Below are 27622 nucleotides of genomic sequence, written 5' to 3'. Positions count from 1 at the left end.
AATGAATGCTGAATATTGTGCATCATTATTCTGATCATACTAGCGTCGTTTATTCCACAACAGGGAACATGTGGACGCGTTGTTCCTCTAGTTTCCATGCTGCTGTGATTTACTGGGAAGGTTGCATGCTTTCCTTCATTCTGCAACCATGAGATATATGTAGGAGTTAAAACACAGTTATCCTCGTGAGTTTAATTCCAAGAAGCACATGAAAGAAGTTAGGATGAAGTTTGGTCCACAGCAGAGAAAATGATGATGGTCAATGGGTGTGGTGGTGATGATGGGGGCACAGAGGACTGCTGTTTGGGTTATTGATTGCAATTAGTCAGTGAAGCTGCATGTCTGTGTAAGGAGAGAGATGGACCTGCCTTCTTCGAATTTTGAATGAATGTTGTTTTGCATCCTGCCTAATTACAAGACAGCAAAGAGTGTCTTATTGCAGAGTGCCTGGATATTCCTCTGCAGGCATATTTATTTTGAGGTCTTAAATTAGAAAAAAAGAATCATGATTAAATGAGAAAAGATGTGTAAATCAAAGAAAAAACAACCCAAACATCTTCAGACTGCCTCATTTGACACAAAAATGATCATTTATTCTGGAAAAGAAGACTGCATACCCATATCTACTCAAAGAAAACCTAAAAGCTGTCACAATCAACTTCTCTACCTACCTTTCTAATGAGTTTAACTTCAAGCATAATTATTTGTCTGATTTTTATATCTGTGCTTGATTTAAAACTTCTAAACAATCCAAACTTTGATTTGTTGTAATATGATATTTTGTAGAGCCAAACAATAGCTGTAATTCTGCCATCACTGATGTTATATAACTTTCAAAAATTATGCACTTTACAAAATAAATTTATATTATTTCCACTAAAACAGATTTCACTAATGTCATATAAATGTTTAGGATAAATAATGGGCCTAATATTTACCTCTGAGGATCTCCACATCTAACATTATATGATGAGCTATGCAAAATTATAATTACAAATTTATCAGTGTTTTAAACGGCCACTCACCTAATCCAGAACAACTTCTCTGATCCTTCAACTCTCCAGTACCGTTAAAGTTTATATCAGTGGTTCTCAACTGGTGGGTTGGGATCCAAAAGTAGGTCATAAATGGGTGCCAGGAAAAAATGTGGCAAAAAGTCTTGAAAAGTGTGTGGACATACAGGAGATCCATGCATTTTTTTCCAGCGATAACAAGTAAATTTAATTTTCTCAGTGTTTTAACTTATTTACATTCTTCCCTCCATGATACAGTTGGTTTCCCTGAGATAATGAGGACATTTCTCAAGAAATTACCAAATTTCAATGCCGTCTGAGAAAAAATGGAGTAACATAAAATGTACACATTAATGTCCTTCTATAATGATGTACTTTTCAAACGTGTCTGTTTTGTTCTTTCTCTCCATGTTTTCTTCCGTTGAGGGTCCAAAATGCAACATTTTTCATCAAAAACACTTGGGACTAAATAATTTCACAAATCTGGGTTACAAATGGTCTGCCTGGAAGTGGTGGTGGGTCCTGACTGTAGACCAGTTTAGAACCACCGCTCTGTATTCTAAACCATTTGACTAGCCTATATATTCTCTTAGTCCACTTAGTGCCATAGATTTTGATCTGTTTTTGAGAGTAGATGATACAGGATCAGGGGCGATTGCAGGGTCAGACTGTCCTCACTTCAATTGTGACATGTTAAGCTCCTTGCAAGTGTTCAATCTACCTGCTAAGCATCTCATTTTATGAACAAGAAATATGTTCCTCCTACCATAACATAAGTCTACTCATTGTTGAGCCAAATGCTAATGCATTTATAATGTTACTTCACCAGCTTTTTGAATGCATGACTTGTTACTTTCAACTCTAGACTGTGTAGTATCATGACAACATTACAGCAACTTTGGGCGCAGGTGGCCAAGTGGTTAAGGCGCGCCCCTTGTACGCAGACGGCCTGGGCTCAAATCCGGCCTGAGGCCCTTCACTGCATGTCTCTCCCCGCTCTCATCCCTGTTTCCGACTCCATCCACTGTCCTCCTCTATCAAATAAAGGCACAAAAATGCCCAAAAAACAATACAGCAACTTCTGAGTCTTTTTCCAAACAAGTAAAATGACATGTCTGATCAGTGAACATGCATCAAAAACAAATATAATCTCACCATTTATGAAGGGAGGGATGTATTTTCTGACATGGAACTATTAATTTAAAGTCTTGCTTGCTAAAACAAGATTAAGATACATTTCTGTGGGGCACTTGCCACTATTAGGATTATTATATTAAATTAAGAACTGCTCCAGCACTCCTACAATGGCTCTAAAACTGCCTGTGTGTAGGCATAATACAGGAACCTGAGGTTTAGAACTTTAGTTTTAAATTTGCTCTACACCAGTGGTTCTTGACTGGTCTGGACTCTAGAGTCAGGCCCCGTCACTACCCACCTCCTTAACAATAAATCTCCCCCTAATTTTTAAAAAATGTTCCAATCATAAGCAAATGTTTTTAATGAAAAAGGATGCAGTTTTGATTTGAGATGTAAGAAAAGATGTGGCAGAAAATGATACGGAGACACATCCTTCAGAATAAAAGCACATCAAAGACTTCTTGATACATGCTGCATCCAAGCATACATTTGTGACCCACTGCAGATGACTTTGCATCCCACTTTTAGGTCCTGATCCACCAGTTGAGAACCAAGGCTCTAAACTACACTGAGACATTAGGCTTAGGACTATTCAGGCTCAAATTCAACATAGGCTTACAAAATGTAAAGCTGGTTTACTTTACCTTACCAACATTTTAGTGATCAAGTTTTTTTTTGTTTTATTTGATTTGATTTTTACAAAATGAAGACATAATATGAAAATGGATTCAAAATATACCAATGTAAAGAAAACGAGATAAAATACAAAGCATATGTATATGGAACAAGTCCTCTATTAGTATAGATCATACACCTCATAAACTAACAATGCATACTAAGGAGAAGGAAACAATATAAGAGATTTCTGGAATACATTTACCATAATTATTTTAAAGTAACTGTCCAGGTTCCCTGTGTTTCTGTTACACTGCTCTAGGTTTGACCTAACATGATCATAATAAAACATCATTTAAATATACAGTTAGAGGTCTGACTTGCAAGCGTGAAAGTTAACATTAGGGCCGTTGCTCCATCTCAGTAATCAGTTCATAAATCCATAGTCAGTTTTATATAGTACTTATTGATTTATGAAAATATAACATGAATGTTTCTTTCTGAAACTGCCAGCTGTTCATCTGTTGTTTGCATGTCCTTTTAGCACCTGTGTGGGTTTCTTCCAGGTGATCCTGGAGCTTCCTCCCACAGTCCGAAGCTATGCTGGTTCATTTTATTTGCATCTCTTAAACTAAAGGCGTGAGTGGGAGCTATAAATGATTGCCTGTCTTCATATGTCAGCCCTGTGATTGATTGATCGCCTGTCCAGGATGAGGTCCACCTCTACCACAATGTCACATAAGGTCAGATCTTGCCTTGGCAGCAATCTCCAGTATTACAGAATGGAGTCCCAGTGAAACTAGAAACACCTGCAGTTTCTCTGATAGGCTGGCTGCAGAACCCAAACCACCAATCCATAATAAAATGACATTTCTTAACTTAGAAACAAACATGTTTACAGCCTGTATCATACACTGTTTTTTTTGTCTCTTTAGATCATGACTTTATTGGTATAAACTTAAAAGTGACAACTATTTTTAAGACTCATCTCTTTTGAGTCATTCATAAATTTGCATAATAAGTGGTATGGTTGAATTTACTGACATGTGGGCACATTATTGTTGTTTGCCAGGAGGCTTAAGGCCCACTGCAGCTCCAACTCTTTGGGTCTTTTTTTTTTTTTTGGATCCTTTTCCAACTTTTGATGTATGGATATGCAAAACACCGTACCAAACTGGACTGCTCAGTGGAAATGACCTATAAGATGGTAGATGACTTTGTAATCAACTAAAAGTACAGTTACTCTGGTTCAAATTTACTAAAGTAAAAATAAAAGAACTGGTCTAAATTTAATCAAGTAAAAATAAAAAGTATCTTATTTAATGTTTTCTTTATGTATTGAGTATCTACTGAGGAGTTGTACTATAGAATACGACCTTTCCCTATTGGCAAGAATAACAAGAGAACTGATCTCCAAACAGGTTGTTTAGGAAAAGTCACACCTCTATAATAAAGTAAAATACACAGCAAAAGTGTGTGTCTTTTAAAGTGTTACTTATTTGACTATGTGACAGAGCTGCAGAAACTCTTAAAAATCTGTGGTTAGGTGGGTCTCCTGTGGTAAGAAGAAAACAGACAGCCAACCTCATTGCAAGGCCATGCAGTGATGAAGAATATGCACTATAATCCTGTAGGAACACCTGAAGTCAATCTCAGTGGATAACTTCACTCATGGTGCACATATGTCTAACAAAAACAGAAACAATACACTGGAAACATGACCAAAAGAACCCCAGCAGGGATCACTGTACACATACAAAATACACTCAAACACTCGGCCCTAGGGCATGATGGGAAACTCCACCTACACATCCAGTGGGTGGATGTGTAGGTGGAGTTTCCACTGCAGTGGGTACAGTGGGTAGAGATTAGATCAGTTGACTCTACAGAGTTGAACTAACACTGCTGGATCAGCACTGTTAAATAACTGCAGCTCTGAAGACCATGAGTTAAAATCACTCTGTGGGGCGTAATGTTTAACCCTGAGGTATCAACACTCTAGTTTTTCTGTTTTGGGATATGATGTGGGATCGTTCTCTGTCTATGTGCTGCTGTGTAGTCAACAGAAGTGGAAAAAGTATAAGAGTATAGTACTCAAATAAAAGTACAACTAGAAAAGCACTCGAAGAGTGCAGACCTCCGCCAGTAGCCCTATCTCCCAATAGTGAAGAATCCTTTAAAAAATGCCTGGATCCAGACGGTGATCCAGATCACTCCCAAAATCTAATCAGTTTTTCCCTCTGAAATTTCCTGAAAATTTCATCAAAATCCGTCCACAACTTTATTTTAGTTATGTTGCTAACAAACAAACTAACAAACTAACAATGGATGCCTGGGTCTAATAGTTTTGTTGCATGTAGAAGCAGTTATTGATATTGGGTGAATGTTCCTACTCTATATAAATTTGATTGATAGATGATTTGATTTAAGCCAACACCACTACATTTACACTGGAGAACAGCCAATAAGAATCTTCAGTAGTTCTCATTTAAGATCTAATGTTGAAACTTTTTTGGCTGTCCCAACAAAGACAATTAAAATGTCCCTCTTTGCACAAAATAAATGAGATCCTGTGTGGCTCCTGAGCTCCAGCTGCTGCCAGGGACAAAAAAGTAATCCTTTGAAATTTGCCAAATTACGACTCTGTATTTTGAGGCTTCACTAATTTAAACTGAGGAAAGTACAGAGGAACACATGCAATTTTGCTCAAATTTTAAAAAGGCCTCAGTCTAGTCATATCTCATCATTTGCTTCCTGTTTTAATGTTTTAGTTTCTGATTTATTTTGCATGTCTTGAGTTTGATGTGATGTCTAATGTGTGTTCTTGTTGAGTTTTATGTCATTTAAATGCAGATCCAGGCACAGGCATTGCAAATTAGATGCTGCCTTGCGTGGCATTGACTGACTTGCTTCATACTTGTTCACATGAAAATAAACTAGGAATGTCAGTGCTAACACATTAATTGGAATGAGATTAAGGTCCAAAATTAACACATTAAATTGTATAAATCACATTAATCATGGGCTGTAGTTAAGCTAAAATAGCAGGTAGCAAGGCAGCAGCTGGATGCTGCTCACTGTGTTGTCATCCTGCTTTGACAGTAATAGAAAATAAGGACGCTGCTGTGCTTTTGAATGTCTTATTTCACTTTAAAGACTCAGCGCAGTGGATGAGTCAGAAGTCATCTGCTCTTTGTGGTACAACATATTTTTTCCCATTACCCTTTCGTTATTTAGTTTTCATGCTTGTACCTATTAGACATTCCTCATCATCAAAATTAAAGCAAGTGAGCATGTTCATGCAAACAGGAAGTTAACAACCCTGAGATGAATACAGTTCAAATGACAGAATTAAAGCATAACAGGGAACATTGTCTTGACTAAATGTCTTAGCTTAATTGTTAACCTGCGTACAGCAGTACAAATGTCTCTTTTTCCCATGGTTAAGCTAAAGATGTAACTTTTGATCTAACAGAAGTTCTGTTTTTTAAGGAAAGCAGGTTTTTATCCAAACAGGAAGTAAAATAACCTTAGTTTAAGAGAGGTACAAATAATGAAGTAGAAGTATAGCAAAGAACAGTTTGGTGAGAAAATATTTTGGCTTAATTATTAACCTTACTTACAAAGAAAGCAACAAACCTGGAACAGCTGTAAAGTGTAAATGCCATCACATTAACCAGGGATCACTTAACTTTAGTGTGTCATTTTGTACATGCACTCCTGTACATTCCTTAATGTGTAACAGTGTGAAACAATATATTTGATAGAAAAAAGCACTTTGAAGCTAACAGTGCAAAGCAAATAGATTTGCCTGATGACATACTGGCAAATCCATCTTAAAAAGTTCCAATTCACACTTTTTGTGCTGAACTGAACTCTGTTCTGACTAATCAGCATCATTTGAGGCGGGGCTTACTTGTACTGAAAGCGGATAGCAATGGCTGCAGCTAGTGTGTAGCTTTTAGCTTGGATGTCACAGCAGTTTTATCAGAACTGCACCACATTTCCTCATGTAAGAAAGTGTAAAGAACCACACTGAAAGATTTTATGACAGAAAAGATTTTTACACTGTTCTGCAGAGCTACTTTGGCATAAAGAAAGGTGTTGTAGAGTGAGTTGTCTGCTACAGTAGTAATTAGCTTGGATGTAGCCATAGCAGTTTTATTAGAATTGGACCACATTCCTCCATTAAAACAAGAGCAAAGAGGCATGAGTTTGCAATCTTTATGGGGAAGTTTGAGTTCTTCTGTAAGTCAGTGTTTACAATTGCTACTACTCAGGGGTTTCCATAGTTTTCAGCATGTGACCTTGAAAATAACAGCACCAGAGCCTGGGGACCCCCACCATCCCTGGAAATGTTTCAAAACATACACTCTTGCACAAGGCATCACCCTAAAAATTTTAATTTTAAGGAGTGCACATTACTTTCCTTTACTCTCACTTAAAAGTTTTGGTTTTATCTCAAATTGGACTCATTTTAAGGATTTCTTTTTACAAGAATGGAAAAAATATACCACTTTAAATCATTATGAGTTTCACTTTTGTTTAGGAAAGCATCCTGCAACCCCCCGGTACTGTCTCGCTATCCCCCCTAGGGGTCTTGGCCCCTGCTTTGGGAACCACTGCCCTATGCTACAGCTGAAGCTATTAGCAGTAGAAAAGTGGCATTGTGGCACATTTCTTCTTGTTGTCGTTTTCGCTATTTTACCAACTGGCCCTGGCATGAGTTTTATTTACCAGTGTTAATTTTCATCAACCAAGACTGTGACTAACATTTTTGTCGACAGCGTTTTTCCATGAGAAAGACTAGACTAAGACTAGCCAAAAGTACATCTTTGATGACTAAAATTAGACTAAAATGTAATTTAGTTTTTGCCAGACATTCAAAACCCATGATATTTCTCCATTGTGGGTAAATCTGTAAAATACAATGCATCTGTAGCTCTTTTGCCACTCAGCTGTAGAAAGCAGGGATCCTGGTACACTGGCTTTCCCTCATCAAACTCATCAAATACACAATCCAACAACTCCAAAACGCTCTCGTGGACAACTTGTGACCTGTACATTCACCACGCTATGAAATAATCATGGAACATTACGAGACGGAGATGTTTTAAAGCTAAATGCAAAGCCAGAACTACACTCCAGACATGGCTGCTGCACTGTGTCACTCCGCCCAGTGGTTTACTCAAGAAATAGTTCAGAGTATTTGCCTCATGTGTCGTATTGTTACGTAAGTATACGTTTTTATTTCTTAGAGTGGTGAATGTGCAGGTCACAACTTGTCCACGAGAGCGTTTTGGAGTTGTTGGATTGTGTATTTGATGAGTTTGATGAGGGAAAGCTGGAATACCGTCTGCTTACATTGAGTTGGCACAGCAGGTCCGAACTTGGCAGCGGTGATCAAAAAAACAGCTTGCACCGACAACTGAAGGTAACGAACCTATTACTAAGACTATAGGAATTATGGCAATGGGCGAATTTGCCAAAATGTTGAAGTATCCCTTTAAACATTAATTAGAACTGTGATTGATATGAATTAAAAATTGATATTTAGTAGTTAATCACAGTCAGAATTTAACTTAATTGTTTGGCGGCCCTGCATAAATAAATAAAAGCAGTGGATAGTAAATGCTGTATCTTGCTTTAAATCGCCCCAGACTGAGTATTTTCTGAAGAAGTCGTCAGCTGCCTCGGCCTTGTAGTCTGAACCTGAAAGAGCTAAAACACTGACTGCCTGTCAGACTTCCCGTCTCACTGGTCCTCTGTGTGTACCCGATCAATGATTTACACAGAGTGCACAGAGAGAGCAGCAGAGAGAGGTTGTGTCTGTTCCTTTGTGTTCCACATGAAGGTATACCTGCCTGTGTGTGTCTTTTAAAGCACCAAAGTCTGTCAAACATCAGTGTTGACGCTGGAGAACATTAGGCTTTTCTCCAGGAGCTGCAGCTTGTGAAGTGTGTGAGTGCTGTTGGGTTTGTGTGTGTGCGATGAGGAAATGGACATTTATACTTCCAGCTGACTGCTTTTTCCAAGCAGGACTTTCTTTAATGGCTTTGTGTTCCGTTTGCAGAGCGGCTCCTTCCTACATATTTCATGACATCCTGCGCTCCTCATGCTACACTTCTGCTCAACAACAGCACGTCTCCCGTTTCAACAGCACACCCATCTCTCACTTTATCTGCAGTTTTCTCTCCTCTCCTCTGCTCCTGTCTGTCTTATTTAGTCTATTCTGCTTCTCTCCATTGAGCTGAGTAAGTAGGTCAGGATGAGGTGCCAGAGACAGATCAAACAATGAATGGTGTCATAAAAATCTTGGGATCATATTGTGCTTTTGAGTTACATCTGAGCAGTTTGCTTCTGTGATGTCCTTTTCTTTAACTTTCCTCTGAGGCATCTGCTCTTCACTTTGCATAAATCATGGCCGTGTTAGCCGCAGGTTTCCTTTTGGGCTAAACGTTTGGCACCACATGGATTAATCCTGATTAAATGACGAATGCTAAATGCCTCAAAAAGCCACAGTGAATGTGGATATTCTTAAGGAAATAGACTATGAAATTTTGCCTCAAAAGTGGATGAATATTCATGATTTCAGTGGTCATTGCGTAACGTTTGCCTCATCACTGCAAGTGCAAAAATAAACTGAAGGCAAGTTTATTGGTAGAGCAGCTTCCAAGAAGGCAGTTCAGACTGCTGTGATTAAGATGTAAAGGGGTTCAGACAAGCTAAAATATATTTAACAGAGTAGAGTAAGTGATAGAATAGTTCTGAGTAAAGTAAAAGATAGGGGTTAGTTATAAATGGGCCAAACTTAGAGTAAACATTCATCTTTCTCCCATTGTTTCTGCTCACATTTTGATGTAATTTGCTGGAAAGTAGACTGACTGGAATTTTTCAGTGTTGAAAATGATAAGATTTAAAGGACTTCACATAGCCTGCAGTGAGGTGTAAAACAGCCGGAGGAGAAATCCAACTTCCCCCAACATTAAACAAGCTGCAAAATGTGCATTACACACTGAATGTTGTCTACTGCTGTATTTTGTTTCTGTGCTTTTTGTCCCTTCTCCCCTTCTGTTGTCTCCAATGAAGCGGCTGATTGCCCAGCGTGTTCCACCTGGTCTCAGTTCTTAAAAGCTCAGTGCGGACTTTTGAAGACAAAAGCTTTACTAACAGGGACGGCTGTGTTTTTGTGCCTCTTACAGGGGAAAAATCCAATAAAAACTCAAATGTTTTTATTTTTGCCAGATATATGGACAAAAGTATTCACCTGCCTGACCATTACACCAGCGGGGACAGTAATGACATTGTATTCAAATACGTGCATTTTAATATGAAGTTGGCTTTAACAGCCTTTACTCTGCTAGGAAGGCTTTCTACAAGATTTGGAGTGTTTTGTGGGAATTTCTGCCCATGCATTCTGTAGAGCATTTATAAGGTCAGGCACTGATGTTGGACGAGAAGGCTCGCAATCTCGATTCCAGTTTATCCTCAAAGGTGCTCAGGTGTGGGTCAGTCAGGTTCTTCCACACCAAACTCATCAAATCATGACTTTATAGTCCTCGCTTTGTGCTCTGGGGTACAGTCATGTTCGAATAGAAAAGAGCCTTCCCCAAACTGTTGCCACAAAGTTGGAAACATAGCATTGTCCAAAATGTCTGGTATGCTGAAGCATTAAGATTGGCCTAAATATTAAAATAACAATAATACAGGGAGCTGCATCTGTCTCTGCTGTCTCTGTCTAATATGCTCTTTTCAGGCAGACATGATTACGGAACAGCCTGCAACTGGCTGACAGACACTCACAAAGGGAAAACAATATGGTGGTTAGCATTCGAGTTTGCATTCAAGCTAGCAGTAATAAATTATCCTAATTCGATTTAAATGGATAAAAAGACGTTTGATATCGGGTTTACTGGTGTAGATTTAAGATTTGAAGTCCCCAAAAGTCACATGAGTTCCAGGCTCTCTGAAAATGCTGCTGCAAGGGATTTAAAAGCATATAGCGTCAATCGGATGGCACAATGGCTCACATCAAGAAGAAAAACAAGTAATAGGCAACAGTTTATGGGTCAAAAGTTATGTAACTTTTGAGAAACTGTCACTTCTTGTCGTGTACAACAACGCTGGTCTGAACGGCATTTTAACGATCACATTCAGAGAAAAACTGTCACCCAGCCATCATTCTTTGCTGGTAGCCCATGCATGACGTGCTTTCTGGCAGCGAAGAACAATTGATTTCTGGTTTATAGCACTAACATTTAGCATGGCTAAACAAAGCAAAATATAAAGCTAAACCGAAAGGTATCTGACTGGTGCATAAACTCGTGTACTCGTCGATACCAATACCTGCATTTTAAGCAGTATTGGACATGTTTCAGATACTGGTAAAGGAATCGGTGCAACCCTAGCACAAACCCTGAAAAACAGCCCCATACTATTATCCGTCCTCCACCGAACTTCGACTTGGTGATGTGAGGCTTGCATGCAGCTGCTCAGTCATGGAAACCCATTCCCAAAAGTTTTTGTCACAGTTTTTGTGCTTATATTAATGCCGGTGAAGGTTCAAGACTCTCTGGCTATGGAATCAGCAGAGCGTTGGCGACTTTAAGCCTTAGCAGTCATTTTGTGATTTAACACGCTCTTCTGCTTCATGGTTGAGTTACTGTTGTTCCTAAATGCTACAGTTGACTGTGGAGGGATGACATTTTATGAACGCCCCCTCAGGCCCTGCAGTGAATCCTTAGAGCCCTACATGCCTAAAACGTATACACAGGACTTTAAGTGCTGTCAATGTGGACTGTAACAGCTCCCAAACATGGCAGTGAACATAAATACAACTGTGCCCTGAGCCAAGTGGAGTATTGAATATTTGCTGCTAAACAGAACTCACTACAGGACAGCCAGCCGACAACGCCAGTCCTCCTCAGTTTTTGTTGGTCTGAATTCAGGTTTGATTGGGCTAGTTTCTGTGAGATCTCATGTCTGTGGAATTGCCATTGGGAAATCATTACTATAGGTGGGGTCCAGAGTTGTCCAGTGTGTGCATTTAGAAGATTGTCACAATAAAAATCAGCTGAAATTGTCCTTGGATAAGGTTTTAAAACCATCGTGGGTGTTCCCAGCCTATGGGTTAAAATAAAGCAAAACAACATAACCGAAGTATGAAATCCCTGACTGAGAGGCAGCAGGCCTCTCTTTTTAATCAGAGCACAAGAGCAGGTGCTCAAATGGACAATCACCTGGGCAGAGATAGAGCCAACAGGAGGGGAAATGGGACAGAAAGAGCAGGAAGAAAACACAGCTGTACACTGTCTAAACATTAAGATGGATAAGATAGGTTGTAAAAAGATTTTATGTTCTGGATCCGCAGATGTGACGACAGCCTGCAGCAGGACATAATTATGTTTATGTTGTTTACTGAGTCTCCAAGAATAACTGGACAGCAGGATATGCTGGGAGTAGAGCATGTGTGCTGGTGTTTGTTCTGTGTGTGTCCACAGCCTGGGGGTCTGAGCGTGTGCAGCCTGCTACTCTCATGTTCGGCGGTGATGTAAAGTCAGACCTGCTGCAGGAGAGACACGTCGAGATCAAAACGCACTGACCTCCTCTGCTTTCAGCTGCTCTCCTCTTCATCTCTACTCCTTTTCTTCTCGTCCTCCCATCTGTCCTCCTCTTTTCCCCTCCCCCGAGCTTTTATCTCTCCATCCCTCCTTCGTTTATCCTCTGCTCTACTTTCAGCTTCATATTTGATCACCTTCTCTCACTTCTCATCCATACCATCCTCCTCTCTCTCTCTCTCTCTCTTTCTCACTCTCATCCTTCTCCGTGACAGATCATGTATAATTTAGGGTGATCACTGTTCTTCATGAGGCCAACATCAGTCAGCTGTCAGCGATGTGTGCTGACACTCGTGTGTGTGCTATAAGTTTGTGTGCAAGGCTGAGATGACCATGCTTCACTTGAGTGAAAGATTTAGAACCAAAGTACTCCAATTACGGACATTAAGCATATTTAGTAAGAAATTACAGCTTTGAACCAAAATAACTTGAACTTTTGAAAGGTCGAAATCCATCCTGCTGATTGTTCTGCTTCCTGCAGGAGTCACCTTATCGATACCTCAGCAGAAGAGTCTATTTAAAGATGCTGTAGGTTTCATTTTTCACTGCATCTGCCTTTTTCTCAGTCAGGGAGAGGTGTGTGTATGTGCTGGTCTTTTATTTACTACATCTATTGTGGCAGGTTGTGTTGATTTGTGTCTGTGATGCTGATGCAGTGGGATTGTTTCTGCCGGTAGGCATTCTTTGGAAAGAGTTATAAATAGCATGGCTTTTCTATTCTTATCCCGCTCCTTGGCGCCTCTTTGATGCCCCTCTGAAGATGACTAAAAGGAAATAATCCTTTTTTTTTGACTGTTGGAAGAGGAAGCAGACAGAGACGAGACGGCAGGAGCGGGTAGAAGAACATCAAAAGAAATAGGTTAGGGGCAAAGAGAGATGTATGATTAGACAATGTATAAGATGACACGCTTGGTAACATAACATGAACGGCGAGGATGGTGGGAACCTCTCTAACATGGTGTAGGAAGGAGTGAGAGGAAATGAGGTGCAGCAGCAGAGGGAAAAACAGGTTAGGTAGATTGTAACATGAAACAGATTAGAAATGAGACAGGCAGGCGTGTGCGGGTTTTGAAAAAGGATAAAGTAGGAATCAGAAAAGTTTGTGAAATGAGCTGATTGTTGACAGAAAAAAAATCCACTAAAGCTAAAACAAGGGGAAAGAAGGTAGACACCATCTTAAGAGCTGATCAATAATAATCATCTTATTTAAAGGCTCATCAACATCAGATCAACGGCACATTTACATGCTTGTCAGCTCATTTTTTAAACAGTTTACAGAGCAACAATGGAAATATTCACTATGTGTGTCAAGAGATTTGAGTTTACTCTCCTCTCTGCATCAAAGGCTTTTAAGAATCAGATCATTTTAAATTGGGAGTGAAAATAAAGTTATTTTTAGTTTCTCCACTCTGAGTAGAAATGGATACAACATGATAAAATGCAGTAAAAAATAAGACCATATAATATGAAGGGATGCTATGTGACACAATGCAGCACAATACAATAAAAAAGGAAAAAAAAGATAAATTATGTCTTGATAAGAATCAAAATGACACTGTTTGATGTGATATGAAACAGACAATTTAATGTACTATATAAAATACAATACATACAATATGACATGGTACAATAGGATACAATAAAATATGATGTGATACAATGACACCATTTGTTAAGATGCAATGTGGGTCTTTATCTGTTTAATTAAAGGGATACTTCAACATTTTGGCAAATTCGCCCATTGCCATAATTCCTATAGTCTTAGTAACAGGTTCGTTTCCTTCAGTTGTAGGTGCAAGCTGTTTCTAGATCTGGGGGGACCATTAAACCAGCTGCACAGTTAACGCTATGTTAGCAGACGGAATTTTTGCTTTCCCTCATCAAACTCATCAAATACACAATCCAACAACTCCAAAACACTCTCATGGACAAGTTGTGACCTGTACATTCACCACGCTATGAAATAATCATGGAACATTACGAGATGGAGATGTTTTAAGGTTTAAATGCAAAGCCAGAACTACACTCCAGACATGGCTGCTGCACTGTGTCACTCCGCCCAGTGGTTCACTCAAGAAATAGTTCAGAGTATTTGCTTTATGTGTCGTGATGTTACATAATTATACATTATTATTTCAAAGGCATAATGAGGAAGGTTTCTGCTAGACAAATTAAGAGAGCAGCTGCTAAAATGCCATTACAAAGCAGCAAACAGGTATCTGAAGCTGCTGGTCCCTCTGTAGTCCCACAAACCTCAAGGTGTAGGATCCTTCAGACGCTTGCAGTCGTGCATAAACCTATTTGGCTGCCCCTAACCAATGCTCACAAGCAGAAATGGTTGCAGTGGGCCCAGAAACAGTCTTGTTTACTGATGACTGCTGTGCAACCCTGGATGGTACAGATGGATAGTTGATGGATGGCCACCATGTTCCAACAAGGCTGCGACATCAGCAAGGAGGTGGCAGAGTCATGTTTTGGGCCAGAATCATGGGGAGAGAGCTGGTAGGCCCCTTTAGGTCCCTGAAGGTGTGAAAATGACCTCGGCAAAGTATATAGAGTTTCTGACTGACCATTTTCTTTCATGGTACAAAAAGAACTGTGCTTTCTGTAGCAAAATTATCTCCATGCATGACAATGCACCATCTCATGCTGCAAAAAATAACCTCTGTGTCATTGGCTGCTATGGGCATAAAAGGAGAGAAACTCATGGTGTGACTCCCATCCTCCCCTGACCTCAACCCTATTGAGAACCTTTGGAGCATCCTCAAGCTAAAGATCTATGATGGTGGGAGGTGGTTAACATCAAAACAGCAGCTCTGGGAGGATATTCTGACATCTTGCAAAGAAATTCTCGCAGAAACTCTCCAAAAACTCACAAGTTCAATTGAAGCAAAAATTGTGAAGGTGATACCAAAGAAGGGCTCCTAGGTTAACATGTAACTTGGCCTGTTAAGATGTTTTTGATTGAAATAGTTTTCAGTAAATTCATATGGCCTCCTAATGCTGCAAATTCAACAATGACCATTTTCTTTCTTTACAACCTATAAAATGTTTTAAAACTCTGTTGTGCATTATAATTTGGAACAGTGCATTATGCGTTTTTTTTTTTTTTTTTTTTGAAAAAAAAATTATCATTGGAAGTTTTTTCCATAAAATTTGAATAATGCATTAACGATTAATGACTTGAAAATGATACTAAAAATCAGAGAAAAATCATCATTTGCATAATAATTTAGAACGTGGTGTATTTGTCATTACAGTCCTTACTGGTGTAATTTTCAGGCATCTTAATATTTTTGTCCATATCGTTTATGTCGCCTTTAACTACTTTATGTTTTCAGGAAACTTCAGCCCACCTACCCCTGTATACTCATATAATAAACAGAAAAAATAAAATAATAATAATAAAAAAAGCTGTTACTATCTCCAGTCATGCTTATTATTTAATGACTCAACAGCACAAGAATGAACAAACAAGTATCTCTGAATTATTTAAATGTTGTCAAGGCTGAATAAACAAATGAGAAGACTTTCTCTAACAATACCTTTGCTGTTTCAACCAAATTCTCTCTGTTTTTTTTTTTTATTTTATTTCATAACTTCAAAATTAAGGAGCAAACAGCAGCTATGTGTCAGAGTATGATACTAAAAGCACAGTGTGTTTAAATGTTTGTGTGCAGACAGCTTCATTGTTGTGTGAGTGTGCTGTAGTAACCTCTTGTATTCCTAATTACATTTTATCTTCATACTAAATTTTAGTATGTGGGACTGACGCACTTGCTGACACACTCAGACGGAGACACACTAATCTGTGCCAAAAATATGTAAATAAGCAAACAAGCAGACTTTTGAAACTAGCTCACAGGTTCAAATCCCTCCTTAGTTTTCTCCACACGTTCTCGTTTTTAAGCGCTGGTTGTCAGTGTGAATCTAAAATTCGAACATCCTGCTGTGCAAAGATAAGACAGCTGCTTGTGAGTGCATGCACTCATAACGGCGCTGTTACCACTCCAGTGCTGCCGTTGTCGTCACATTTCCTCTCTCCTGTGAGCAAGCGTCCATCTGATTGATGGAGCGCCATTATAATAGAAGCTGGTCGTGCTCCACATATTGATAATTTACAGCTGTACCGCTAAGCTTATTAACGTGTGTGGCCAGCCATAAACGTGAGTGCATGCTGTGCTTTATATCATGAGTGCTAATTCCTTCATGCTTCATGCGTGTGTCCCTGCAGCTCTGCAGGTGATGATTGAGTGACTGGGACAAGGTCATAGTCACCGTAAGGAGAGCTGCTCACAGGAATGAGAAGCAGTATAGAAGGGATTTATAGATAATGTAATTATTAGACCACTTATGAAAATACAATTCATAAACAGAACTCATTTAGATGTTTTATACAAGTGGCTCTCAGCTGGTCTAGGATCAGGGCGAGCACCACGGACCTTGCAAAGCAGATAGATTCACCAGACTCCATCTCTGTCATCAGGCAAATCCATCTTGAAATGCTCCAATTCATGTTTTTGCCAAACTGAACACTGTTTGGACCAATTAGTGTCTTTGAAGGAGAACAAGGTGGTAGTTATGGGCGGGGTTTAGTTATGCTAGCCAATTACAATGGCTGCCTCCAGTGTGGTGAGCAAGATAGTTTTGCTCTTCTGCAGACTTGCACTGGCCTGAGGTTGTAAGAGTTAGTTGCACTAGTGGGTGTATACAATGGCTGCTAGATTAGCTTGGACTTAGCCCCAGTGGTAGGTTTGTCAGAACTGAACATTCCTTTATTAAAACAAGAGTAAAGAGCCACACTGACAGCTTTTCATGACAGAAAAGATAGTTTCTCTCTTCTCCCAGCCTGCCTGTTTAATCAGAACTGGACCACATTTTCTTTCAAAAATGGGCTAAGAGTCACACCGAAAGCTTCTCTTGGCAGAGAAGATGTTTATGCACATCCCTCAACTGGCCTTGGAATCAGTTTTATTCACAGAGGAGCTCCACTCAGCTCGGGAGAAGTGCATGTGCGTCATTTTGTCTTGTCGCTTTGACTGGCTCGTCATGAATGTGACGGACAGAATATTCCTCCTATCACCTTACCGTTATTTTTTAAAAGTCTTGCCCCTCCCAATCCCTTCCTGTGGGAGCTTTCCAAAATCTTTAACCACTTAAGGTTTAAGTTGAAAATTAAGCAGTTTGGTCTGTTGATGAAACAAAGAGACAGGACAAAACTAAAATGTCTGCAGAAGCCAAGGGAGGACGTGCATGCATATTACACAAATAATGCATCATGATTGATTTTTCATTGTTTCCTGTGACAATCAGTTAATTTTGGCAGTTTTCTAAAGACCTTATGAAATGATCACATCATTGAAGTGTTGCTATCTACAAGATGAATAAGTTGAAATCTTAAAAAAAAAAAAAAATTACTGGTTATCAAAGCAAAATGGAGCAAAATAAACTATATGGATGAATGTCTGCTTAGGGCCTCCGTACATCATAGGCTTTCTGTCACAATTTGTTTTGTCCAGGCACACATGTGTGACTGAATCCAATCCAACACAAATCCTGTCCAATCCATGTTTTTAATAAGGAACATTTTATGAAGACTGATAATTACCAAAGTGCAGCATGGTGACAAAAAAAAAAAAAAAAATAAAATCACAAAACATAGCAGAAATAAAAACACAAAAGTCAGCAATAATTAAAAAACCAAACAAACATAAAAACAGTGAGAATCAATAAAAACATCTTTAGAAAGACATAACTAGTATACAAAAAAATGTAATTCCTGAAAAACTCGCTGATGAAAGAGATAAAATGACACAGAAGGACAGAGACTACACAACACTCATGCTGAGTCAGCAGCTTAAGAATAAAATAAGTTTTTATGAAGAGATTAGAGATCTGAAAACAGCTCTGTGACCCACTTTTCTTTTGGGTCCTGAGCCATCATCTGAGAAACTTGTGTTTTTTAACTGTTTGTTCAAACCAAGCAATCTAATTGGACTAAAAGTGTCCCATGGATGGTACATCACTGGAACTTTAATCACTGTGTATCACTACGCCTCAGCCAAGCATGTGACCCTAAATTACCATGACAACAGAAGGCCCCCTATATTTACATTATGTGTACAAGTCAATCTTTTTTATTTTTGTTTTTCGATGCAACAATTCCTTGCAATACAATTACAAATCAGTAAAAAAATACAGACAATTTAAATCTACTTTAACAGAAAAACATCTTTCTATTGCAGTAATCTAACCAGCAGAAGGCACTATCTTCTTTTAGTTTCTCCTGTTTGACACACTATAGTGCAGAGATCACCAACTACATTTGCCAGGGCCAGATTTTTTTCTTGGCAGTCATTGATGGGGGCCAGACTGTTAATCAAGCAAATAAGGTATATTGAGATGTTTTGATTTTCTTTTAAATGTACCTTATTTTTATGCATTAGCAGTAAATTCAGTCCCTATTGCCTAAACTGCAGCCAGCCACAAGGGGGCGATTGAGATATTTTAGCCACATATTTCTAGGTCATGTTGTGCAACCCTAGGTTTGAGTGAAATATGTTTAATCCTGACTGGTGAAAAATTGGTGTTTATCATGCATCTTATTTAGTAATAATGTGAAACTGTTGAAGTGTCAAGCAAATTCAGAACAAAATGTTTTAATCTCAGTTAATTTTGGGGTTCCTTTATGGTAATGAAATGGCTGTAAAAACCACAATACATTTTCCTCACATTTTCTGAGCTTAATAATCTTCTGGGGGCCAGATGGGAAGGTCCTGGTCTAGCCCCCAGGCCTCCAGTTGATGGTTACAGCACTGGTGATTATCACTGCCACTTTTAATAAGAGAAATCATGCACCCTTTAATTAGTTACCATACAACCTCAAATTTTGAAATAAATTTGAAATATTTGTAAAGAAGAATAAGGAAAAGGAGAATTGAAATGAAATAACTGGACTACTATTGTGTCTTTCAAAAATTAGATAATAAAATCCTGATGTGAACCTGGTGTTGTGATTCGTATCATACTCTGAATAGAGTTTATGGTTAAAGCCTTCTTTTTGTATATTTTAATATCACAGGTTTGTTGACTCTTGCTCAAAGTTAACACACAATAACTTGTGATCTCTCCTGTCCTCCAGTTTCCACAGCAGTTTCCCTTTTAAAGACCTGTGATTCCTCTGTGTACTCAGGTCTATATCCTCTTGTACCCACAGTAAATATCTGCTGTAATAATTTTAGCCTGGATGTTTTTGTCTTTGTCTCTGGTACAGACTGTAGACTCAAACTGCTCAGTGAGCTGCAGGCAGGGGGACACATATGTGCTGTGCCATGACGTAGTACTGAAACAAAAGTGACTTGCTGACAGCAAAGTTAAGCGCAGAAATGTTCTAATTATGGCGCATACTTGCGTCACAATTGATTTTTAGGTCATTTTTCTCTTATGAAAAGCTAAACTGATGACTAAACTGACCCAGGGTGCTGTCATGTGTAGGGTAGCGTCTGTGCCAACACTCCAGCTGGTTTTTAAAGACACTGTGCTGTGGGAAATACACTTACTATTGAATCATACAACCCGATTTAAAAAACAAAGGGACACTGACTTTAAAGCAGTGCTTGAGGATAATGGCCATACTGCATCAATATGTTCTTGTAAACACATGGTGTGAAGGCAGATTTTATTCAGAACGTTGGTTTAATTACTGATTTTTCAAAAGTCATGTTGTACCAAAAGGGTGGAAAAAAAAAATATTTACAGATGTGGTGGCTGATAGGAGGAAATGTACATAAGATAAATAAGAAACCTGACATGGGATGGATTATTCAGTTTTTTTAAAGTAGACACAGAAAGCAAAGTCTGTGATATAAGTGTTGGAGAAAAGAAAGGAAGTGGAAGATGGTAACAACAGTGTGTTCTGTCCACTCACCTTACAAAAGCTTTTGCTTTTTTTGCCGGGATCTCAGAATTACAGAGAGGTTTGGCTGCAGGCCGTACATCTCTGACCGCCACTGTCAGAGACCGTTCATCTGAGATGCCATAAACTTCTGTTCAGGGTTAGGGTAGGGTTAGGATATCCACAGGTACAAGTTAAAAACCTGACCTGCAAAACCTCATCACAAAAATTTTAATAAAGCTGAGAAAAGAGTCAGCTTACAGGGAGAAAGCTGCCCTCTAGGTAAACACTCTCTATGGAGATAAAAGCGCTACGTAGCTAAAGTAGCAATATAGGCTCTGTATCTGTTTTCTAAATACTTAAGTTAGCTTAAGCTACGTTTGCTAAAGTTTACCTTGCTGAAGCCAGTGTTGCTAAAGCTTACTTAAATACATTGCCTTATGTAGTAATGTTAATTACATAGTTAGCATAGCTATGTTAGCCTTTGCTAAAGGTAACAAAGCCAAAGCAAGGTCCTGCAACCACTTAAACGGGATTAAATCCTGGATTAGACCTCAGAGCTTTTTCTCTTTTTTTTTATTAATAAAAAGTTTCTTAGTTTGTAATGTTTTCAGTGGTTATTTTAAGAATGTATCTGTTTGTAAATAATTGAAATAATATATTTACCTATATATATATACCAGGAAACACATTGTACCTGCAAATTACAGCAACTGTGTCTCACAATCAGAAGGTTGGGGGTTCTATCCTTAGCTCCTGCAGTCACATGGCGATGTGTCCTTGGGCAAGAAACTTAACCCCAGTTTGCTCCAACTATTGGGTCAGTGGCATGTAAATGTGTATGGATGCACTTGAACAGGAGGCTAATTGTTATGGCCAATTCTCCATGACAACCTTTGTCATCAGTGTGTGAATGAGTAGAAAAGTGCTATACAAGCTCGAGTCCCTTTAGCATTAACTAAATGCGGCTTCTCAGATGAACAGTCTGTGAGGGGGCCATCAGAAATGAATGGGCTCCAGCCAGACTGTTTTTGAATCACATAAAAGAAACCAGGGTTTGGCGCAGTTAATAAAAATGTTACTCTCTGAACTGCTTAACCTTTAACAAAGATGTCAACTTCAATAGCTTACAGTAATGGTATCTGGTATTATAAAAAAACAACAGAAACGTCAAATTTTTACAATGCTAACAGACAACAATGACAAAAACTTTATAGAATTTAATTATATAGCACTTTTTTCATTTTCATACAAAATGTCAGCTAAAAGATACAAGTTCTTAAGAAGCCTTGATGACTAAGGAAAAACACACTTGAATGGAAATGCAAAACATAGTAACCCTAATCCTTGATTTATCACCACTTTCTTCACTCTTGATGTACACTATGTCATGTATTTAAAGGGGATGTATTTTACCCTTTTAAGACAAGTTTGTATTGGTCTCAGAGGTCCCCAAAACATGCCTGTGAAGTTTGTTGCTGAAAACACTCCAGTATTGGATTTTTGTATGTCTATAAAACCCCTCTATTTCAGCCCTGCTCAGAACGAGCTGTTTCTGTGTCTGCAGTTTTAAATGTTACTGATCTGTCTGACTCCGCCTCCGTCTCCGCCCCTCTCAAGAAATAAATGTGGCTGTCATGATGCTCCTTTCACCTGGCAGCTGAGAGTATTTCTAAGGGTAATGGAAACACAGCTGCTGATGCACCAGCTCCTTTTAATGAAGTTGGTGATGCACCGGCGCCACATTGTGGTTTAGCATCGTTCACGGACTGACCTTTGATTTAGGAAACTGGATAAAACAAATACTTCAGAATTACAATGTGGATGTCTTGAGTTGCTCTTGCATACAGCCCTGGCACACCCTTTAATTATGCTGAAGTGACAAAACTAAGGTCATAATCTCAGGACGACGTGCTGAAAAGATTTGGCCCAGGTGGAAGTTCGTCTAACTGGGAGTAGCCGAGACACTCCTACTATGAGAGTCAGCTCTCTGCTGGGTTGGTCTCGTAGACCCAGCAGACGTTTGCCATCCACCTGGTTTAGTCAATAAAAACACAGGTAAAACAAATATTCCTCCAGCCTCACTCGGCTCTTATCCTCTTTGATTCTGTGCTTTGCTTCGTCCACACTACATGTTCAGGCTCATTGATCCGTGTCTGTTGTTTCCTATTAAAGCCTCTGGATCGATCCATTTAGGGGCTGGAGGGCTGAGTTTTGGATGAGGTACACAATCTGGCATTATAATACAGGCACAGCTAAAAAATAGGCCGACAGTGTTGTTCTATGTTATTATACATGCTTAAATCTCACTCATACACCCATCCTAATTGGCAAAAAATGGTCAAATTGGTCCACTAGCATCTTCAATCTCCATTTCCCTGAAGAGCAGCTGCAGTGACAAGAGAAAAGGCCATGAATTAATGTCTTGAAGACAGCCAGTGAGCTCTTTCTGCTGGTTTCTGTGGAGGTAGAGGAGCATATCGTTATCTGTAAAGCCCCTTCTCTCTCTCTCTGTCGTCTCCCGTTCACTCTGTCCCTGCATGTGCAGATAAGGAGGTGGTGCCTGTTTCTTCGCAAAGGGATCGCAGGCATTTAACGCTCGTTCTCCTCACAGCGTTTCGGCTCAGCCAATTAGGTATGCCGTGTCATGAAATGAATCGTGCTGAAGTCGATAAGGGCCAGTCATAATTGAGCTGGCATGCATATTAATTAAACAACAAGGGGTGTTTAAGTGGGCCAGGGCACTCAGGGTCCTAGTGCTTGGCTTGTCGTCATCACAGAGGCGAACATTACACAAAATAAAAACCTGGCATAGAAAACTGGGCAGAATTAGAATACAGGACAATATGCCCTGGTGATTTTGGTACAATTTACCACACTATCTGTTTATCTTTATAGCTAACTTTTAACTTTTTTTATTCCATATTTTTTATGCATCATTGCTCCTTACTAAAGATGTTTCTAAAGGGGTAATATGTCATCCATGAAGCCCTGTACAGCACCCTACTCAAAGCAAAAGTCCAATCCATACCAGGGATTAAGTTTGTCAGATTTTCAACGCCACATTTAAAAATAGTATAATTGTCATTATACAGATGTGTAAAGCTCTGATAAACAACAAAGCTTTATAAAAACCTCTTTTTCATGAGACAGGTGCATGGGAGAAGAACAAGTTCATCCATTTTCTTTATTGCTTATTGTGTTGGGGGTCGCAGAGGGGCTGGAGCCTATTCCAGCTGTCATTGGGCGAGAGGCAGGGTACACCCTAGACTGATCCCCAGTCAATCGCAGGGCTGACATATAGAGACAGACAACCAGGCACGCTCACATTCACACCCACAGCCAAATTTGGAGTCACCAATTAACCTAATAAGCATGTCTGTGGTGGTGGGAGGAAGCCGGAGTACCCGGAGAGAACCCACGCATGCACAGTGAGAACATGCAAACTCCACACTGAAAGGCCCTGACTGGGAAGTGAACCAGGGGCCTTGCTGTGAGGCAACAGCGCTAACCCCTGCACCACAGTGCAGCCCCATTTCCATCAGTAGCACATCAAACTTTAAATTTATGCTTTCATGACTTGGGGTCTACTGATTTTTGGCTTGGATGATTATTGGGGCTGATATTAGGCATTTGGATTATCTTCTAATTCCTAATCAAATTTTAAAGTGCACTACTTTGACTCTACTGCGAGGTGTGTCTTTCCCTTTGGCTTTGTTTTTACTCCCCACATTCTCAAATAATGTCCCACCTTCAACAATATCAGCAATATAGGGTGAGACATATTGGCAATTTAGCAATTGTATTCATTTAACAAACAGGAGCCTCAGTAGTGTTTGGAAGAACCATACACAGCCACAACAGCCTGACACCTTCTTCTCATGGTGGTCACCAGCCTGGTCACACATTGCTGTGGGATGGCATCCATTCTTCAACCAGCATTTGTGCCATGTCAGGCAATGTGGTTGTGTTGGTCTGGCATAAACAGCACGCTCAATCTGATCCCACAAGTGTTCAATGGGGTTAAGGTCAGGACTGCTGGCAGGCCATTTCATCCTCTCCACTCCCAAATTCTGGAGGTAGTCTCTGATAAACTTCACTCTATGGGGGTGAGTGCAGCTTGTTATCTTGAGAATAGAGTTCTGTCCCAGACTGTGGAGATATGGGATTCCCACTGGTTGTAGAATCTCATCTCAATATCTCTCTGCATTGAGATTGTCTCCGGTGATGACAAGCTTTATTTTTTCAGTAAGGGAGATGCCGCCCTACACCATCACACTGCCTCCACTAAAAGATGTAATAATCAGCATAGCATTCTCTACATCTTCTCCACACTGACCCTATGATCCAGCTACTGTAGACAGAATCTGGACTCATCGCTGATCAAAGCATTCCTCCCCATGTTCAGGTTCCAGTGCAGGTGTTTCCCACACCAGTTGGCTGCAGCCAGTCTGTTCTGGATTTTCAGCGCAGAGAGCCATCGGCCATGTTGTCCTGCAAACCTTGAATGCAGATCTGTAGAAAACAGACGAGAGTTGCTAAGTAATGACAGAGACACCCACGTCATGGTACTTTTATTCTTAAGTGTTCCAGGATAGTTCCTTGGTTGTTGCAGTAACATGCAAAGCTGATTTAGTGTTTAACTTTTCTTTCGTTTCTACTCGATGTATATGATTTAAAAACATCTGATTATAAGACATTATTAACTTACATGCAATCTACATCTCCTTCTACATCTTGTTCTCTGCCCCAGATTTTATGTAAATTTCTAACAGATGTGTAATGGGAAATAATCTCAAAAGGAATCGTATTCTAGTATTGTGGTTAGTGGCCCACAGTCGTTGCAAAATCTTAGTCTGAGGCTAAAAACTCAGCAACTTGCTGACGAATTGTCTTTAGATATGGGAGGGTCTCAGATGTCAGTCTTTTTAGAGTCTTTTAAAACTTTTAGCAAAGTCCTCTGGTGTAAGGCCAGAACAAGATTTTTTCAATCTCTTATGAGCAGACTTTCACACATTCATATTTTGAAGAATGTAGTGAATTAAAGTGCTTACTGAAAAACACAGTTTGCATACAACCAGCCTTACAACAATATCAAAAAATATTTGATATTGACGTAATGCCAAGACTGAAGAAAGACCACCTTAAAATTGCTATATTTGAGTCCACTTTACACCTAACGAATGAGACAACTGGAGCGAACTGCAACTTTAGCAAGACTCCCAAGATTTCACTCCGACCTTGGAATTTTGTCTGCGACTTTGAAATCGGAGAAAAACTCGTTAGGTGTAAGGCCACCTTTAGGGACATTCAAGATCAAGCTAAACTCTCAAAGCACACCATATTAATTTCCATTCAAAATAGCCTTTAAACACATGGTATACAATCTGTAGTGATTATATGGGTTTAGTAATAACAAAGTCGTAAAAATTCCCACTTTACACCTAGACTTGCCTCAAGGCACACAATTTGGAAACCCTTAGACCTCCTGGCAACAACATGCCCACTTGTAAGACAACTCAGCCAAGTCCATGATGATGACATGTATTCTCAAAGGCTCATTTATGTATGCTCCCTTTATGTATGAAAACAGATGTTTGCATCTGAACTGATACAACTCTCACTGCTCACATATTGTAAATGGATGAAGTCACCAACCAGCTGTTCAGTGAAGTATTGAGCACCTTAAGATCCAGATTTTCCTTCAGGAGTTGGTGGGGACCAAAAACAGAGCTGAAAGGGAAAGCACAGAAGACTTCATCTATTGTGAACCTGCCTCAAATGTAAAAAACAACAAAAACAAACAAACAAACAAAAAAAAAAGCTGTTTCGATTTGATGATAAGTCCAAAAAATATCTATACAGCTAATTTTGCAAATCTGCTGCCCTTTGTCATCTTAAAACCTCTAAGAATCAGAGCAAAGTTTTGCCTTAGGTTTTGTTATGAATTAATCCGTCCAAAGTTGGCACTGTGAACTTTGGAGGTTAAACTTTTGCTTAATTTTCCTGAGTGTAACAGATGTTTTAGTGAATTTATTATAGATGAAGGGATGAATATTTTACAGCGTGTATATTTTTATTCTCAGAATGCTGATGGTTTTCTATTTCGCCTGTCTCGTTGTGTTTGCTTGGTCTGGACTCTGCTGGGTCTGAGGATTTTGCTTTATCGTGAAAAAGTGAAAGAGGATGCACTCGAACATACACCTCAAAGTGCACTTTGCCTTTGCTAAACTATTACACTCCACGCTGAGGCTCTATTTAAAGTATGTGTGTGTTCCAGCCAGGCGGAGAGAAGAAGCACTTTGCCGTCATTAGGTGAGATCATGTAGAGACAGGATGACCGTGTTAATTTTTAATGGGCAGCCTTTGGAAATATAAAATATGCAGTCAGCCCTTGTTGGACATGACATAGACTCTTTCTATCTCTCTTTCTCTCTGGTCACAGTCAATCTCCAAATCTCTCTTTACTCGCTCTTTTTTTAGCTCTGTCTTTGCCTACTCAGTCTTCATCCTCGCGGCGTGTTTGGCCCTGCTTCACTCTGTCTGGTCCGATTCTCCGTCTCCTCTCACGGCGTCAGTCAGCCTCTCTTCTCCACACGAGCGTCTGCCCAGATAACCACAAGCACACAGAGGAAAGGTGTTCTCTGATGATCTGACTGGAAACGGCTCGCAGCGTGCCTCTTTCATTCTGTTCCCTCTTTTTTCCTCCTCCCTCTGTGTCTGTTTGCTCTTCAGATTTGACAGCTTAGTACCACTGTTGTCATGGATCAGCCAAAAATCCTGAAGAGATGTAGACACACGCAAAACACTCACACTCACACCACAGGCACGCCAGCATGGAGACACGAACGATCGCAGCTTCACCTACGGGGAGACGCATTAGGTTTACAGCTTACATTTGTGTCATGGTGATATAACAGTGAACCTGAACCAGCCAATGAGGACGGGATCTCTCACTGACCGATGAATATTTCCCTGTGATGTAACAGAGGTCACAGGAGACGTCCACCTCACACTGCTGCTGATGGTTAAATACAGGGCCATTCAGCTTTATTCAAATATGCAGTAGACTTACTGATTTTACACTAGTCATAAAGAAAATACACATTTTTATCAGACATAAATGACCAAAGTAGATACAAAATGCAGTTTTAAAATGTTGATTTAATTTGTTAAAGGAAAAAAAAAGTCATCCAAACCCACCTGGCCCTACGTGAAAGAGTAATTGCCCCTAAAACTAATGACTGGTTGTGCCACCCTTGCCGGCAACAAATGCAAGCATTTGTGACGACTGGCATCATTCTTTCACATCGCTGTGGAGGAATTTGGCCCCTCCTATTTTGCAG

General features: G+C 39.6%; 1 protein-coding gene across 1 annotated transcript in view; it reads left to right on the top strand.

Moving 5' to 3' along the window:
- frmd3 (FERM domain containing 3) overlaps nucleotides 1-27622 on the top strand; it is a 119142-nt gene that overhangs the window by 206 nt on the left and 91314 nt on the right. The window lies entirely within an intron of this gene.

Source organism: Cheilinus undulatus, linkage group 5 (genome assembly GCF_018320785.1).
Source record: "Cheilinus undulatus linkage group 5, ASM1832078v1, whole genome shotgun sequence".
In the NCBI taxonomy this organism is placed as follows: domain Eukaryota; kingdom Metazoa; phylum Chordata; class Actinopteri; order Labriformes; family Labridae; genus Cheilinus; species Cheilinus undulatus.
The sequence above is the reverse complement of the archived record's forward strand: the minus strand, read 5'-3'. Positions and strand labels throughout refer to the sequence as shown.